Genomic DNA, 17,786 nt, shown 5'->3' on the forward strand with positions numbered 1-17,786 from the left:
TGTTTTTGTAGATTACTTAATCTATATTAACAAATTAATCACTGACAATTTAAAATAGAAGATAATAGTGATGTACAATAGATTCCTAATGTATAGTAACTTTCCAAATTGAAGTGTTTTATACATTCAGGCTGGGGATTGAAAATCTGTACATTCTGGGTTTCTTTTTTCATCCAATGAATATTTTCATTGCACACATCTGTATTATATAGTTAAAAATGTGAGTTTGCAATATTTTAAGGATGTTGATAATTGTTTTTTAAGATCTGAATACTAACCTGGGTTTAAAAGAAATCTAGCAGAACCTGGAAAAAGAACTGAAACAAGGCCTGCATCTTAAAATCAGGTTGTATTTTATTTGGCAAATTTTGCATTGTCCAAAAGTTGAAACTGCTCAACATGGATGTTAACTTTGGAGTGCAAGATAGTTGTGAATTATAACTTGACTATTATCTCCAGGCATACCACTTGGCTTTTATCCAAAGTCAAGTTGAAACAAAATGTGGACAACAGCATCAGTACTAAATCATAACATAACTTAAGGGCATGTCACCTTGCACTAAATACAGTTGCTGTATGAATGTACTTTAATAACTGTATGAATGTTAAAAAGATTATGCATTATTACATTACTAAACTGCTGTTTTGCTAAATGCAGTGTTAAAGAAAAATCTGGAATTTTTACAGTGAATATAGTTTTATTAAAGATATTATTTGCAATAAAAGGAAGCATGCTGTCTGACAGTTAAATGATGAAGATCTTAATATGTTCCCTAAACAACAGAATTACATCAAAAATTTCATTCAGGTTACAGAGAGTTTGGAAAATACATTTCCCTATATATCTCACTTTATAATTTTATACCTGCTTTCAACAGAATTCACAATGGCTTGGAATAACACTGCAAACTAAGCATTAACCTACAGTCTTTAGTTTTTAGAACTAAGGATCTTGGTGCTGATTTTTAAAAATGAAGATGCTGGCTCAGATTTTTTTTCCAGGAAATTCCCGTTGATGCTGGACCTCTCATGGATTTGGTAGAAAATTGAGGCAATTCCAAGCACCAACATTGGGAGATTTGCCATCGGAATCTATATCAGGTTAGATGGAGTGCAGGAATTGTTATTCACTTTTATTTAAATTCTTAAAATGTTAATTGGACTTTTAAAATTGTTTTTGAATGCAGTGGCATTCAGAAACATCATGATTTTTGATGGGTTTGTCAACTAGACAAACCAAGACACAACCTTCCAGCAAGTATTTTACCAGCTATTTAGTGAGTGAAATTATCCACAGTATTGCACTACCCAACTCACTCCTACAGCACTGCATTATCATATCCCCACCATTCTTCCTGTTCATAATGCTTGCTGATAAGGATTAGGGCTGCTTCTGCCAAGAGGTTGACATTGGGTCATCAAGTAAAATTCATCTTTACCATGAAGATGTGAGTATGGACAGCTTCCTCCTGCCAGGAAATCCCAGGCCTTGAGGAACTGCGAAGAGGAACAATCGCCTGAACAAATCCCCACCTCTGCTCTAAAGGCAGAGGGTCATTGATGAAGCAGCTGAAGACTGTGCAGTCTTTGATATGGCTCTGAGGAATTCCTGCATCCTTCTCCAATGACAACCATTTTCTTTAATGCTAACTAAAACTCCAACTGCTGGAGTGTTTTCCTTTTGCTGCACACTCAATAGTTTTACAGGACGTTGTCTTCCATGTCAGGGACAGACACTTTCACCCTGCCTCTGTAATTCAGCTCTTTGATCCATTTGATACCTGGAGTTGAGATGTTCTTTGAAACTCAAATTGGGCTTGTGTAGGTTTCTTTTGACAGCACTGCCCTGCTTTTTATGGACAGAATGTGTCTGGATGATTTTCCACAATATTGGGTAAATGCCAGTGTTGAACAGTTTTACTGGAGGTACAGTTGGTTATGGCTCATAAATCTTCAGTACTGCAGCCAGGATACTAATAAAAGAGTGAAATGAGGACTGGTTAATAAAACATTTTTTTTTCCCAATTTGTGGGGTGGGATAGCACAAATGCTTGGGGTCTCTACTTGAACAATCTATTTTGCGCTTGGTTTCTTATGCTATTCACTTGATCTACTTCCCTAATTTGTTATCAGGTGGTCGTTTGTTACATGCCATGTCATGTGATGTGGGTGATCATGGTCTTTTCATGATCAAGATTGTTCTTGGCAATTTTCCTACAGAAGTGGTTTCCTATTATCGCCTTCTAGGCAGTGTTTTTACAAGACTGGTGATCCTAGCCATTATCAATACTCTTCAGAGAGTGTCTGCCTGGTGTCAGTGATCGCATAACCAGGACTTGTGATACATACCAGCTGCTTATACGACCATCCACCACCTGCACCCATGAATTCACATGACCCTGATCGGGGGCTAAGCAGGTGCTATGCCTAGGCCAAGGGTGACCTGTGGGCTAACGGAGGGAAGGAGTGCCCTCCTTTGATATCAGAGACATACCTCCACCCTGCCACTCTATTATTAAGTGTATAGCATCCAAATCTGCTGGACTTACAAAGCTGGGTTGGAAGGAAGGCTGTGAGGAGGATATAAAAGATTGCAGAAGGGTAAAGAGAATGGGCAAAATGAGGTGCATGACTATGATGTGAAAAATGTCAAGTTGCCTCCTGTAGAGGCAAAACTAACCCAAAATCAAAACACAACAATTGCCACCCGCCTGCGACTGCCACAGGATTGTTACACCTGCACAACACACCCTCCGCTCCAGTGAAATGATTGTTCCAAGGAGTCAAATCCTTTAATTGATCCTTTAATAGTAACTAGCAAATATACAATCTTGAAGCGATAATAAGTGGTCAGCAAAGGTATGACCTCCACAATGTACAAATTTCCACAAAATAAGCAAGAATGGGTAAATTATTTCCTTTGCTTTTAGCACTCCCACACTGATGTGACTAGTCGCCATAATCAACATGCAACACGGGATACAAAGCAGATCGAGAAAAGACATGGCTCCTACACCTTCTTTCATAGGAACAGGATAATTTTTAAACATTGAGAAACTTTGGGAATAAAAGAGGGAAGAGAGAGGGAAAAAATTATGAGATAACGGTATTGCTTTGCACTGTTGAAACTGTTATAATTATGTGGTTGTGGTGAACTACATATATCTGTCTGGACACGCCCCCCCCCCCCCCCCCCCCCGCTGACTGCTTCTGTGGCTCCTCCCACTGACCCCGGTAAAAAGGTGATTGGAGCCACAGACCATTCCTCAGTCTCCAGGATGTCGTGTGATGGTCACTTGCTGTTTGTGCTTTCTTCCTGCCAATAAAAGCCTACCTTAACCCACATCTCAGAGTTATTGATGGTGCATCAGTGGTCTTTGTCAGTTAGTCTTTTATCAATTATGGTATTGTCTGCACTGTTAAAACTATATGTTAACTATAACTATATGTAACTGTGTGGTTTTGTGTAGGTCTTGTAGCTTTAGGTATGTCTGATGGATTTGGAGTTCCTTTCCGGGGAACGTGCTAAGACGGTAGCGCGATATTGATATGCAGCAGCCTCTCCGGACTCTGGATTGGGGATTACCAAATGTAATGTGGTTTTTCTTGTGTGGTCTGTTTTGCGCTTTTTTGTGATATCATTCTAGAGAATGTTGTCTCATTTTTAACTGCATTGTATTTGTGGTTATAAAAGACAATAAACTGAATCTGAATCTGAGAAGGAGAAATCGACATTCATGCCATCAGTTTGAAGTGCTACCTGGAATATGAGGTATTGCTGCACCCTGAGGGGCAGAAGCGGAGGCCATGGACTAATATGTCGGAACAGGAAAGAGGAGGCCATGGACTAATATGTCGGAACAGGAGAGGAGGCCATGGACTAATATGTCGGAACAGAAGAGGAGGCCATGGACTAATATGTCGGAACAGAAGAGGAGGCCATGGACTAATATGTCGGAACAGGAGAGGAGGCCATGGACTAATATGTTGGAACAGGAAAGAGGAGGCCATGGACTAATATGTCGGAACAGGAAAGAGGAGGCCATGGACTAATATGTCGGAACAGGAGAGGAGGCCATGGACTAATATGTCGGAACAGGAAAGAGGAGGCCATGGACTAATATGTCAGAACAGGAGAGGAGGCCATGGACTAATATGTCGGAACAGGAGAGGAGGCCATGGACTAATATGTCGGAACAGGAGAGGAGGCCATGGACTAATATGTCGGAACAGGAAAGAGGAGGCCATGGACTAATATGTCGGAACAGGAAAGAGGAGGCCATGGACTAATATGTCGGAACAGGAGAGGAGGCCATGGACTAATATGTCGGAACAGAAGAGGAGGCCATGGACTAATATGTCGGAACAGAAGAGGAGGCCATGGACTAATATGTCGGAACAGGAAAGAGGAGGCCATGGACTAATATGTCGGAACAGGAAAGAGGAGGCCATGGACTAATATGTCGGAACAGGAAAGAGGAGGCCATGGACTAATATGTCGGAACAGGAGAGGAGGCCATGGACTAATATGTCGGAACAGGAAAGAGGAGGCCATGGACTAATATGTCGGAACAGGAAAGAGGAGGCCATGGACTAATATGTCGGAACAGGAAAGAGGAGGCCATGGACTAATATGTCGGAACAGGAAAGAGGAGGCCATGGACTAATATGTCGGAACAGGAAAGAGGAGGCCATGGACTAATATGTCGGAACAGGAAAGAGGAGGCCATGGACTAATATGTCGGAACAGGAAAGAGGAGGCCATGGACTAATATGTCGGAACAGGAAAGAGGAGGCCATGGACTAATATGTCGGAACAGGAAAGAGGAGGCCATGGACTAATATGTCGGAACAGGAAAGAGGAGGCCATGGACTAATATGTCGGAACAGGAAAGAGGAGGCCATGGACTAATATGTCGGAACAGGAAAGAGGAGGCCATGGACTAATATGTCGGAACAGGAAAGAGGATAGGAAATAAAATGCTTGGCCACTGGGAAGTTCTGCTTTTTGCAGATGAAGCGGAGGTGCTCGACAAAGCAGTGCCCCAATTTACTTTGGGTCTCACTGCTCTGGAAAAGGCTGAATTGGAGCACCAGATATAGTAGACAACCCCCAGTAGATTTACAGATGAAGTGTTGTCCTCAGTTGGGATTGGGGTGCCGACTGGAGGTGAGGGGTGAAGTATAGCACTACTTCCACTTGCAAAGATGCGTGCTAGGAGGGGGATTAGTGGGGCAGGACAAGTGGACAAGGGAATCACAGAGATTGGGAGTGGGGTGTAAAGATATATTTGGTGGTAGGATCCCATTCAATGACGGAGTTTGAGGAGAATGGTGTGTTGGATACGGAGGTTCATAGCTTAGAAGGTGAAGCAAAGAGGATCTCCAACTCTGTTCAGATGGTGGGAAGATGGGGTGAGCGTGCATATCTGCCAGATAGAGGAGATGTGGGTGAGGGTGGCATCAATGGTGGAGGAAGGGAAACCCCATACTTTGAAGGAGGAGGACATCTCAAATGCCCTGGAGAGGAAAGCTCCATCCTGGGAACAGATGAGATGGAGACAAAGCAAATGAGAAAAGGGAATAACATTTTTTACAGGAGACAGGATGGGAAGAGCTTTAGTCGAGATAACCGTGGGAATCAGTATGTTTATAAAGGATGTCAGCAGACAGTATATCTCAAGAGATGGAGACTGAGAGATCGGGAAAGGGGGGAGTGGTGTTAGAAATGGGCCAAGTGAATTTAAGGTTAGAACGGAAGTTGGTGAAATTGTCAAGCTCAGCAGGAGTGCATGAAACTGTACCAATACAGTCGTCAATGTGGCACTGAAAGGCAGCCATAGCTGGGGCCTGTGCTTGTGCTGATGGCTACCCCTGAACTTGAAGAAAGTGGGAGGAGCCAAAGGAAGGCTAGGACCCGTTTCGCCAGACAGAGGTGGATTGGTGGTGAAGGGGAGCTGATCGAGTCCTTGTCGAGAAAGTAGCGGAGAGCTTGAAGAGGAGCAGAATTGTATAGGGACTAGACATCCATGGTGAGAATGAGGTGGTCAGAGCCATGGAATTGTAAGTTATTGAGGAGATTGAGAATATTTGAAGCGTTACAGATGTAGGTGGGAAATTGAATTGAATTGACTTTATTTCTTACATCCTTCACATGCATGAGGAGTAAAAATATTTACGTTATGCCTCTGTCTAAATGTCCAATGTGCAATCATAGTAATTTATGATAAATAGAACAGTCAATGTAACATAGAATTACACTCAGATCAGTGTGAGTCAATCAGTCTGATGGCCTGGTGGAAGAAGCTGTCCTGGAGCCTGTTGGCCCTGGTTTTCATGCTGCGGTACCATTTCCCGGATGGTAGCAGCTGGAACAGTTTGTGGTTGGGGTGACTCGGGTCCCCAATGATCCTAGAGGCCCTTTTTACACACCTGCCTTTGTAAATGACCTGAATCATGGGAAGTTCACAACTACAGATGTGCTGGGCTGTCTGCACCACTTAAACTGTACCAAAGGAGTACAATATGGAGTTGAGTTATGCAGGCACAGTTTCAGTGGGGCAGGATTAGGCAGAAACAATAAATTGACCTGGACAGTCAGGCTTGTAGATCTTGGGTAGGAGGTAGAAACATGAACTGTGGAGTAAGGGAATTGTGAGGTTGGTGGCAGTGGATGGGAGATCTCAACGGTTGATGAGGTTAGTGATGGTGAGAGAGTCAATGGCCTGAGGATGCAACATAAATTGTTAAGAACAGCATTTGATCTATAGCTTCATCAGTCCCATGGGACAGGTCCATTCATTTTGCCAATGGACATAGCTTGCATGTCAGCTGGGGATTGCTGGCAGTCCCTAGGCCTAAGAGCAGAGAACCAGAAACTGTGTGAAATATGAACAGAGCTGTTGACTTTAGTCTAGATGTGGGATCTAATTACAGCTCTGGATCCTGACACACCATATGATGGGCATTGGCTTCAAGTCAAGTTCTGTGAACATAGCCCAGCACATCACACAAACCAATCTTCCATCCTTGGACTCACTTTACACCGCACGCTGTCAGAGCAGTGCTGCCAGGATAATCAAGGACACGACCCACCCAGCCAACACACTTTTTGTCCCTCTTCCCTCCGGGAGAAGGTTCAGGAGCATGAAGATTCGTACGGCCAGATTTGGGAACAGCTTCTTTCCAACTGTGATAAGACTGCTGAACAGATCCTGACCCGGATCTGGGCCGTACCTTCCAAATATCCAGACCTGTCTCTGGGTTTCTTTTTGCACTACTTTATTTTCCCTTTTCTATTTATGATTGATAATTTAAATTTTATTATATTTACTTCGATTTGTACTCCAGGGTGCGTGAAGTACAGAAGCAAATATTGCTGTGATGATTGTATGCTCTAGTATCAATTGTTTGGTGACAATGAAGTTAAGCAAGTAAGTAAGTCACTTTTATTGTCATTTTGACCATAACTGCTGGTAGAGTACATATTAAAAATGAGACAATGTTTTCTCAGGACCATGGTGTTACATGACACAGTACAAAAACTAGACTGAACTACGTTTAAAAAAAACACAAAAAAAAACTACACTAGATTATGGACCTACCCAGGACTGCATAAAGTGCACAAAACAGTGCAGACATTACAATAAATAATAAACAGGACAATAGGGCAAGGTGTCAGGCCAGGCTCTGAGTATTGAGGAGTCTGATAGCTTGGGGAAAGAAACTGTTACATAGTCTGGTCGTGAGAGCCCGAATGCTTCGGTGCCTTTTCCCAGACGGCAGGAGGGAGAAGAGTTTGTATGAGGGGTGCGTGGGGTCCTTCATAATGCTGTTTGCTTTGTGGATGCAGCGTGTAGTGTAAATGTCGGTAATGGCGGGAAGAGAGACTCTGATGATCTTCTCAGCTGACCTCACTATCCACTGCAGGGTCTTGCGATCCGAGATGGTGCAATTTCTGAACCAGGCAGTGATGCAGCTGCTCAGGATACTCTCAATACAACCCCTGTAGAACGCGATGAGGATGGGGGGTGGGAGATGGACTTTCCTCAGCCTTTGCAGAAAGTAGAGACGCTGCTGGGGTTTCTTTACTATGGAGCTGGTGTTGAGGGACCAGGTGAGATTCTCCGCCAGGTGAACACCAAGAAATTTGGTGCTCTTAACGATCTCTACCAAGGAGCCGTCAATGTTCAGCAGAGAGTGGTCGCTCCGTGCCCTCCTGAAGTCAACACCCATCTCTTTTGTTTTGTTCACATTCACAGACAGGTTGTTGGCTTGTCACTGTAAAACAGTATATAGTACTAGTTAATTTAGGTTTGCTATTGTAAAGCATCAGGGTGTTGGGAGGGGTTTGCTATCTTGATCTCTTGAGCTAATATACTAGAGTACAATATATGTTGGTTGTTAATTGTGAGTACACTAGCACTTCTTTTTTTCTTCAGGGTGCTGAGGATTTTTGGAAGTCACTTTCTCTGGGGACTGTGAACCCTGTGAGTTGATTCAGTGGATGGCTTATTTAATTCCTGGATTCAATGTGAATTTAGGAATAATATTGCTAGTACGGGATAGTAGATTGGTGTACAATATTGAACAGTAGAGCAGGGTTGAAGGTCAAAGTAACTTCTCTTCTTTCCCATATTCTTGAGTGACTATACGTGAGTGGGAAAGTACTAGAGGGCCCTGAAGCAGTGAATGGTCCTATGTATATGCCAGCCTTTTTTTTTCTCTTGAATTTTGGAAGGTGGACAGCTTCTACAGAGTGCCCCATTCTTTCTAAAATTGTATTAAAATCGGCATAACACCAAATAAATTTTCAGCCACAATACACTTTATTTTTTGCAAGTTTGGACAAGTAACAAATCACAACAAATTCTGTGACTAGCACAGTGGTATGATTAGCTGCGATTAACACAACTTTATTCTAAAAAGAGTTGACTTCGAAAGATGTAGCTTTAATTGGTCATGTAACCTAGGAGACAGCAGTGGTGCCACATAAGCATATACAATAGGAAATAATATATAGCTGCAACCTGATTTCCATAGTTCCAACTATGAAACTATTGATGCCAATATCATTTAGCAATGCGTATTGCGAAAGTTAAAGACAACAGTTCACTGACAACTGTTGTGACATTGGAGACAAATGATCAGTAAAAATTTATATGAAGAGATTTAAGTTCAAGCTCAAGTTGATTGCCTTGCAACCTTATACACTTATGTCAAATGAAACAACGTCCCTCCAGACTAAATTGCATAGCACAATACGTATATCTCACATACAACTTCTGAAGTAATATTGCCGCAAATAAAATATTCCAGAACATTGACATTTAGCGTAAGGTGTGTTTACGACGTTAAACAGTAAATGTATAATGCTACTTGTGCTTCATATGTGATGAGACCTTGGTGGTCACGGTGAATTCAGAAGTCTCATGGCTTGCGGGATAAAGCTGTTTCTCATCCTAAAAGTCTTTGTCTTAATGCCATGGTATCCCTTGCCCGATGGTAGGGTGTGGGGGGAGGGCAGGTGGTGTCAAAAGAGATAGTGCAACTTATGGGAGTGATCTTTGACAATGCTTAGGACCCTGTGTGCCTTAGCATTGTCAATGTACACAGGGCCCTTGACAACCTCCCGGTTGGGTAAAAGAGGGATCCCAATGATCGTCTTGGCAGTCCTTGCAATTCCTTATCTTAGAAATAACCTAGAGTTACCCATAGCCCTCTGTTTCTCTAAGCTCCATGTACCTGTCCAAAAGTCTCTGAAAAGACCCTATCATATCCGCCTCCACCGCTGTCGCTGGCAGCCCATTCCACACACTCACCACTCTCTGTGTAAACTTGCCTGACATTACCTTTGTACCTACTTCCAAGCACCTTAAAACTGTGCTCTCTCATGCTAGCCATTTCAGCCCTGGGGGAAAAAAGCCTCCGACTATCCACACAGTCAATGCCTCTCATCATCTTATTCACCTCTTTCAGGTCACCTCTCATCCTTCATCACTCCAAGGAGAAAAGGCCCAGTTTACTCAACCTATTCTCATAAGGCATGCTCCCCAATCCAGGCAACATCCTGGTAAATCTCCTCTGCACCCTTTCTAAGGTTTCCACGTCCTTCCTGTAGTGAGGCGACCAGAACTGAGCACACTCCAAGTGGGGTCTGACCAGGGTCCTATATAGCTGTATCATTGCCTTTTGGTTCGTAAACTTGATCCCATGATTAATGAAGGCCAATGCACTGTATGCCTTCCTAACCACAGAATCAAGCTGTGCAGCTGCTTTGAGAGTCCTATGGACTCGGACTCCAAGATTTCTCTGATCCTCCACACTGCCAAAAGTCTTACCATTAATACTATATTCTGCCATCATATTTGACCTACCAAAATGAACCACTTCACACTTATCTGGGTTGAACTCCATCTGCCACTTCTCAACCCAGTTCTGCATCCTATCAATGTCCCGCTGTGACCTCTGACAACTCTCCAGACTCTCCACAACACCCCAACCTTTGTGTCATCAGCAAATTTACTAACCCATCCCTCCGCTTCCTCATCCAGGTCATTTATATCCTGGGTGATAGGTGATGTGCCATTTAAAAAGTTATTTTTATCCAGCAGCTTTGATGTCAATGTCATGAATTTGCAGTAACTGGGAATTTTTAACCAAAACTTGCTATTTCCTATCTTATTTAAAAAAATACTGAAATAACAATCATTCCACTTGTTATCGACGGGTGAAGTCACAAATAAGCTTAGGATAAGAAACCCTTATCTGAAATTCCAAAGTTCAAAAACCTTGAAAATCTGCAATTTTTTTGAGTACTGACTTGACTGTACATCACAATTGGAAAATTTGACAAGGTGTTGGGAAAGTTCCCAGATGATATACAGGTCTCTGCATATCACAGACAGCCATGAGAAGAGACCTCACTTATGTAATGAACTGGGTAATAAGAAACATTTTTTAAAAGCTTCATTAAGCAAAAAATGACGATCTTGATTGTGTATTGAGAGTGCATTCATCAGTGTTGGAGAGAATATATGCCGCTTAATGTTAAGCTGATCATGAAACAAGCAAAGATCTATCACAACAAACTGAAAACCCAAGGTAATTGTGAATATTCAGCAGGCCGGTTGTAGAAATTTAAGATCACAAAACAGCAGAGACATTCATTGATGCGTTTGCCAAGATCGTTGCTGATGAAATCCAACATGCTGAACAGCTGCATCAGTACTCATGTGATGAACAATTGCAAGACAAAAACTCCTTATGAATAGCACATAAACTCAAGAGTTGGGAATGAAGGCCATGGCAAACAACCACTGTCCAGCTGGGTGGCTGAGGTAATCACCTCTTCCCTTTCTGATGGTTCAATGTATGTGTTATTGTTTCATGCACTAAATTATTAAAAGTGTATTATATAAAACTACATTCAGGTTTTATATATAACCTGTAGTCAGCTCCATCTTGGGTATTAGCCTCCAAGGCATTTTCAAGGAGCAATGCCTCAGGAAGGCAGCATCCATCATTAAGGATCCCCCTCACCCAGGCCATGCCCTCTTCTCATTGATACCGTCAGGAAGGAGGTACATAACCCTGAAGGCACACACTCAGCAATTCAGGAACAGCTTCTTCCCCTCTGCCATCCGATTCCTAAATGGGCATTGAACCCATGAACACTACCTCACTTCTTTAAATATATATTTTGTCTTTGCACTATTTTAATCTATTCAATATTACTCACTGTAATTGATTTACTGAATTTATTTTTTCTTTCTATATTATCTTGTATTGCATTGAACTGCTGCCACTAAGTTAACAAATTTCACTACACATGCCGATGATATTAAATCTGATTCTGATTCTACATATGCAATGTGAATGGATTTCGTATTTGATGCACCATCAATAATCTTGGGGACGTGAGGCGAGATATAGGCTTTTATTGGCTGGAAGAAAGAACAAGCATCAATTGACCACCACACAACATCCTGGAGACTGAGGCCGGGACTGTGTCTCCAATCGCCTTTATACCGGGGTCCGTGGGAGGAGGCACAGGAGCAGTGGGCGGGGCGGGGCGTGTCCAGACACAGTATTTAGACTTGGGTCCCGTTTCCGAGGTATCTCATAATATTACAAAATCCACAATAAAAGTACAACTGGCTGCAAGCACTTTCGATAAAGGGTGCTCAACCATTTACAAAATGCTCTTTCCACTGCCTCATGGAGTTCATACAATGGTTCAAATTCCATCAACGCCTGTTGCAGATCAGCAGCAAGGACATTGGGTTTAAAATAACTTTCAAAGCGACTTTGTTTAACAGTGATACTTGGAAAGTGAAGAATAGTTCACCGCGTCTGTGCCCGAGTTGACTGGAGCACAGGGGCAAACGGGAACCCCTCCCGGGGCCGAGGTCAGGCCTAGCCGGAACCGACCCGCGACCCGCGACCCGGAAGCATTCGCGGTGCGGAGGGAGAGCTTCGCCCGAAATCCGTCTGCCGTGGCTGTGGAAATGGAACAGGAGGAATTGGGGACAGCACTGTTAGGTCAGTTGTGTTTAAATATCACCGAACTGCTTTGTGGTATTTCAACTGAAGACCAAATTAGGGTTGTGTTTTTTGGATTTCGGGAATTGTTTAAAGTAGCTACTAAAATCACGGGTTGAGTTGGCGTTCATTCTGTCTCTAAACTCGGTGTCTTGTCCATTTGCTATGCTCCACTGGTTGTTTTGTAAATGATTCGTTTTCATGGTACCCAAAAATACAACTGCAGATGCTGTGGATCAAAGAATACGTACACAATGCTGGAAGAACTCAGCAGGTCAGGCAGCATCCGTGAGAAAAGAGTAGCCGACGTTTCGGGCCGAGACCCTTCATCAGGAATGGGGGGGAAGAGAGGGCCGAAGCCCAGTAATGGAGATGGGGGGGGGGGGTAGGGCCTAGAGGTGCCAGGTGGAAAACCAATCAAAGGAAAGATAAAGGGGGAGGGGGAGGGGATAAGCATGAAAGAACTGTACAGATAAAGAAGCAGAAAGTTGAGAGGCAGAGAGGGATCTGGGATAGGGCGAGGGGGAGGAAATTACGGGAAATTGGAGAATTTAATGTTCATACCACCAGGCTGGAGGTTACCCAGATGGTAGATGAGGTGTTGCTCCTCCAACCTGAGTTTGGCCTCATCATGGCAGTAGAGGAGGCCATGTATGGGCATATCTATATGGGAATGAGAGGCAGAATTGAAGTGGGTGGCATCTGGGAGGTCCTGTCTATTGTGACATTCATGGTATTACCTGCAGGGCCATACGGCATGTTCCCTTCTGTTGGGACCTTCTGCACAGTTGGTCTGGGGACGGTTCTGGTTTTGGCTCAGGTTGTGGCTATGCCTTTACTTCAGAGGCAATATATGGCGGGAAGGGATGTCGAGAGCACTTCTTTCCAGTTCCTTGGGTTCGAAGGTGGCCTGAGAGTCCTGAGGAGGTGCGATCAGTAGATTCTGTTGTGGCACGGATGGGGTGCGAGTGCTGATCAGACATGGGTCAGAATACTACGTGATGTTGTTGACCCTCACCCCAGCAGCTGAGTTGGTGCAGATAACTCGCACTCAATTCCCCGCAGGAAATTCTGAAGCCCTATAACATATCCCAGTACTGGCACACTGTTAGCCCTCTGGGCAACTGACCACCAATACTGAATTGGGAATTGCCGGTCTGCTTTATAGTCCTTCACCACCGTTGCCGGCAGCCCATTCCACACACTCACTACTCTCTGAGTAAAAAACTTACCCTTGACATCTCCTCTGTACCTACTCCCCAGCACCTTAAAACTGTGCCCTCTTGTGGCAACCATTTCAGCCCTGGGAAAAAGCCTCTGACTATCCACATGATCAATGCCTCTCATCATCTTATACACCTCTATCAGGTCACTTCTCATCCTCCGTCGTTCCAAGGAGAAAAGGCTGAGTTCACTCAACCTATTCTCATAAGGCATGCTCCCCAATCCATGCGGCATCCTTATAAATCTCCTCTGCACCCTTTCTATGGCTCCCACATCCTTCCTGTAGTGAGGTGACCAGAACTGAGCACAGTACTCCAAGTGGGGTCTGACCAGGGTCCTATTTAGCTGCAACATTACCTCTTGGCTCCGAAATTCAATTCCACGATTGATGAAGGCCAATGCACCGTATGCCTTCTTAACCGCAGAATCAACCTGCGCAGCTGCTTTGAGCGTCCTATGGACTCAGATTCCAAGGTCCCTCTGATCCTCCACACTGCCAAGAGTCTTACCATCAATACTATATTCTGCCATCATATTAGAGCTACCAAAATGAAGCACTTCACTCTTATCTGGGTTGAACGCCATCTGCCACTTCTCAGCCCAGTTTTGCATCCTATCAATGTCCCGCTATAACCTCTGACAGCCCTCCACACTATCCACAACACCTCCAACCTTTGTGTCATCAGCAAACTTACTAACCCATCTCTCCAGTTCCTCATCCAGGTCATTAATAAAAATCACAAAGAGCAGGGGTCCCAGAACAGATCCCTGAGGCACACCACTGGTCACTGAGCTCCAGGAAGAATATGACCTGTCTACAACCACTCTTTGCCTTTTCTGGGCAAGCCAGTTCTGGATCCACAAAGCAAAGTCCCCTTGGATCCCATGCCTCCTTACTTTATCAATAAACCTTGCATGGGGTACCTTATCAAATGCCTTGCTGAAATCCATATACACTACATTTACTGCTCTACCTTCAATGTGTTTAGTTACATCCTCAAAAAATTCAATCAGGCTCGTAAGGCAGGACCTGCCGTTGACAAAGCCATGCTGACTATTCCTAATCATATTATACCTCTCCAAATATTCATAAATCTTGCCTCTCAGGATCTTCTCCATCAACTTACCAACCACTGAGGTAAGACTCACTGGTCTGTAGTTTCCTAGGCTATCTCTACTCACTTTCTTGAATAAGGGAACAACATCCACAACCCTCCAATCCTTCAGAACCTCTCCGTCCTCATTGATGATGCAAAGATCATCACCAGAGGCTCAGCAATCTCCTCCCTCGCCTCCCACAGTAGCCTGGGGTACACCTCATCCGGTCGCGGCGACTTAACCAACTTGATGGTTTCCAAAAGCTCCAGCACATCCTCTTTCTTAATATCTACGTGCTCAAGCTTTTTAGTCTGCCTCAAGTCATCACTACAATCACCAAGATCCTTTTCCATAGTGAATACTGAAGTAAAGTATTCATTAAGTACCTCTGCTATTTCCTCCAGTTCCATACACGCTTTCCCACTGACACACTTGATAGGTCCTATTCTTGCACGTCTTATCATCTTGCTCTTCACATACTTGTAGAATGCCTTGGGGTTTTCCTTAATCCTGCCTGCCAAGGTCTTCTCATGGCCCTTTCTGGCTCTGCTAATTTCCTTCTTAAGCTCCTTCCTAGTAGCCTTATAATCTTCTAGATCTCTAACATTACCTAGCTCTTCTTGACTAGATTTATAACAGCCTTTTGTACACCACGGTTACTGTACCCTACCATAACTTCCCTGTCTCATTGGAACGTATCTATGCAGAACTCCACACAAATATCCCCTGAACATTTGCCACATTTCTTCTGTACTTTTCCCTGAGTATATGTTTCCAATTTAAGCTTCCAATTTCCTGCCTGATAGCCTCATTATTCCCCTTACTCCAATTAAACGTTTTTCTAACTTGTCTGTTCCTATCTCTCTCCAGTGCTATTGTAAAGGAGATAGAATTATGATCACTATCTCCAAAATGAGAGGTCTGACACCTGACCAGGTTCATTTCCCAATACCAAATCAAGTACAGCCTCTTCTCTTGTAGACTTATCTACATATTGTGTCAAGAAACCTTCCTGAACACACCTAACAAACTCCACCCCATCTAAACCCCTTGCTCTAGGGAGATGCCAATTGATCTTTGTGAAATTAAAATCTCCTATCATGACAACTCTGTTATTATTACACCTTTCCAGGATCTGTTTCCCTATCTGTTCCTCGATATGGCCGTTACTGTTGGGCAACCTATAAAAAACACCCAGTAAAATTATTGACCCCTTCTGGTTCCTAAACTCCAACCACAGTGACTCCGTAGACAATCCCTCCATGGCATCCATCTTTTCTGCAGCCGTGACACTATCTCTGATCAACAGTGCCACGCTCCCACCTCTTTTGCCTCCCTCCCTGTCCTTTCTGAAACATCTAAAACCCAGCACTTGAAGTAACCATTCCTGCCCCTGAGCCATCCAAGTCTCTGTAATGGCCACCACATCATATCTCCCAAGTACTGATCCACACTCTAAGCTCATCCACTTTGTTCACAGTACTCCATGTGTTAAAATAGACATATCTCAAACCTTCAGTCTGAGCGCGTCCCTTCCCTATCTCCTGCCTGTCCTCCTTCTTGCACTGTCTACAAGCTTTCTCTATTTGTGAGCCAACCTCCTCTTCCCCAGTCTCTTCATTTCGGTTCCCACCCCCCAGTGGTTCTAGTTTAAACTCTCCTCAGAAGCCTTAGTAAACCTCCCCACCAGGATATTGGTCCCCCTGGGATTTAAGTGCAACCTGTCCTTTTTGTAAAGGTCACACCTGCCCCAAAAGTGGTCCCAATGATCCAGAAATCTGAATCCCTGCACCCTGCTCCAATCCCTCAGCCATGCATTTATCCTCCACCTCATTCTATTCCTCCACTCACTGTCATGTGGCGCAGGCAGTAATCCTGAGATTACTACCTTTGCGGTCCTCCTTCTCAACTCCCTTCCTAACTCCCTGCAATCTTTTTTCAGGACCTCTTCCCTTTTCCTACCTATGTCGTTGGTACCAATATGTACCACGACCTCTGGCTGTTCTCCCTCCCACTGCAGGATATCTTGGACATGATTTGAAACATCCCAGACCCTGGCATCTGGGAGGTAAACTACCATCTGTGTTTCTTTCCTGTGTCCACAGAATCGCCTATCTGACCCCTTAACTATAGAGTCCCTTATCACTACTGCCTTCCTCTTCCTTTCCCTACCCTTCTGAACCACAGGGCCAGACTCTGTGCCGGAGGCATGGCCACTGTCGCTTCCCCCAGGTAGGCTGTCGTCCCCCCCCCCCCCCCCCAACAGTACTCAAACAGGAGTACTTATTGTCAAGGGGTACAGCCACAGGGGTACTCTCTAGTACCTGACTCTTCCCTTTCCCCCTCCTGACTGTGACCCACTAATCTGTCTCCTGTGGCCCCTCGCTCTATCACTTATCACCTCCTCGCTCTTCCTGACCAGGTGAAGGTCATCGAGCTGCATCTCCAGTTCCCTAACTCGGTCCCTCAGGAGCTGCAGCTGGACACACCCGGTGCAAAGATGGCCATCCGGGAGGCTGGGAGACTCCAGGACCTCCCACATCTGACACCGAGCACAGAAAACTGGCCCCACACACATACTTTCTTTCCACAATTAACACTGTTAAACCCACCTCGCCTCATCTCGTTAGTGCCTAAGCCCTCTCACTCTGCAGCCCGCTCTGAACGGTGCCAGCTGGATATGGTGGTCTTCTTTTTAGGCCTTTCCCACTTTACTGGCTGACGTCACGCGCCTGCGCAGTCTTGCCTCTCTTTTACCCCGAGTAGTAAAGTGCCTTCTCTCTGAAAACTCGTAGCTGTTCACTCGCAGAATAACGTATACACGAGCTGATGGAATGGGAATTACTGTGTGTGGGTTTCTGAGGACAGAGTGAGAGGTTGTGGAGAAGCAGGGAGTGAGGGCACCCACATGATCAACCTAT

The 17,786-nt window shown here is 44.3% G+C and overlaps 1 protein-coding gene across 2 annotated transcripts in view; it reads left to right on the forward strand.

Moving 5' to 3' along the window:
- Positions 1 to 878: 878 nt before the first annotated feature.
- klhl8 (kelch-like family member 8) overlaps positions 879 to 17,786 on the forward strand; it is an 81,658-nt gene continuing 64,750 nt past the window's right edge. For both annotated transcript variants that reach the window (XM_059988674.1, XM_059988675.1), the window contains exons 1-2: positions 879 to 1,101; positions 12,321 to 12,543. The gene's annotated coding sequence lies outside the window, so the exon portion shown is untranslated. The remainder of the gene's footprint in view (positions 1,102 to 12,320; positions 12,544 to 17,786) is intronic.

The sequence above is a fragment of the Hypanus sabinus genome, chromosome 14, assembly GCF_030144855.1.
Source record: "Hypanus sabinus isolate sHypSab1 chromosome 14, sHypSab1.hap1, whole genome shotgun sequence".
Lineage (NCBI taxonomy): Eukaryota > Metazoa > Chordata > Chondrichthyes > Myliobatiformes > Dasyatidae > Hypanus > Hypanus sabinus.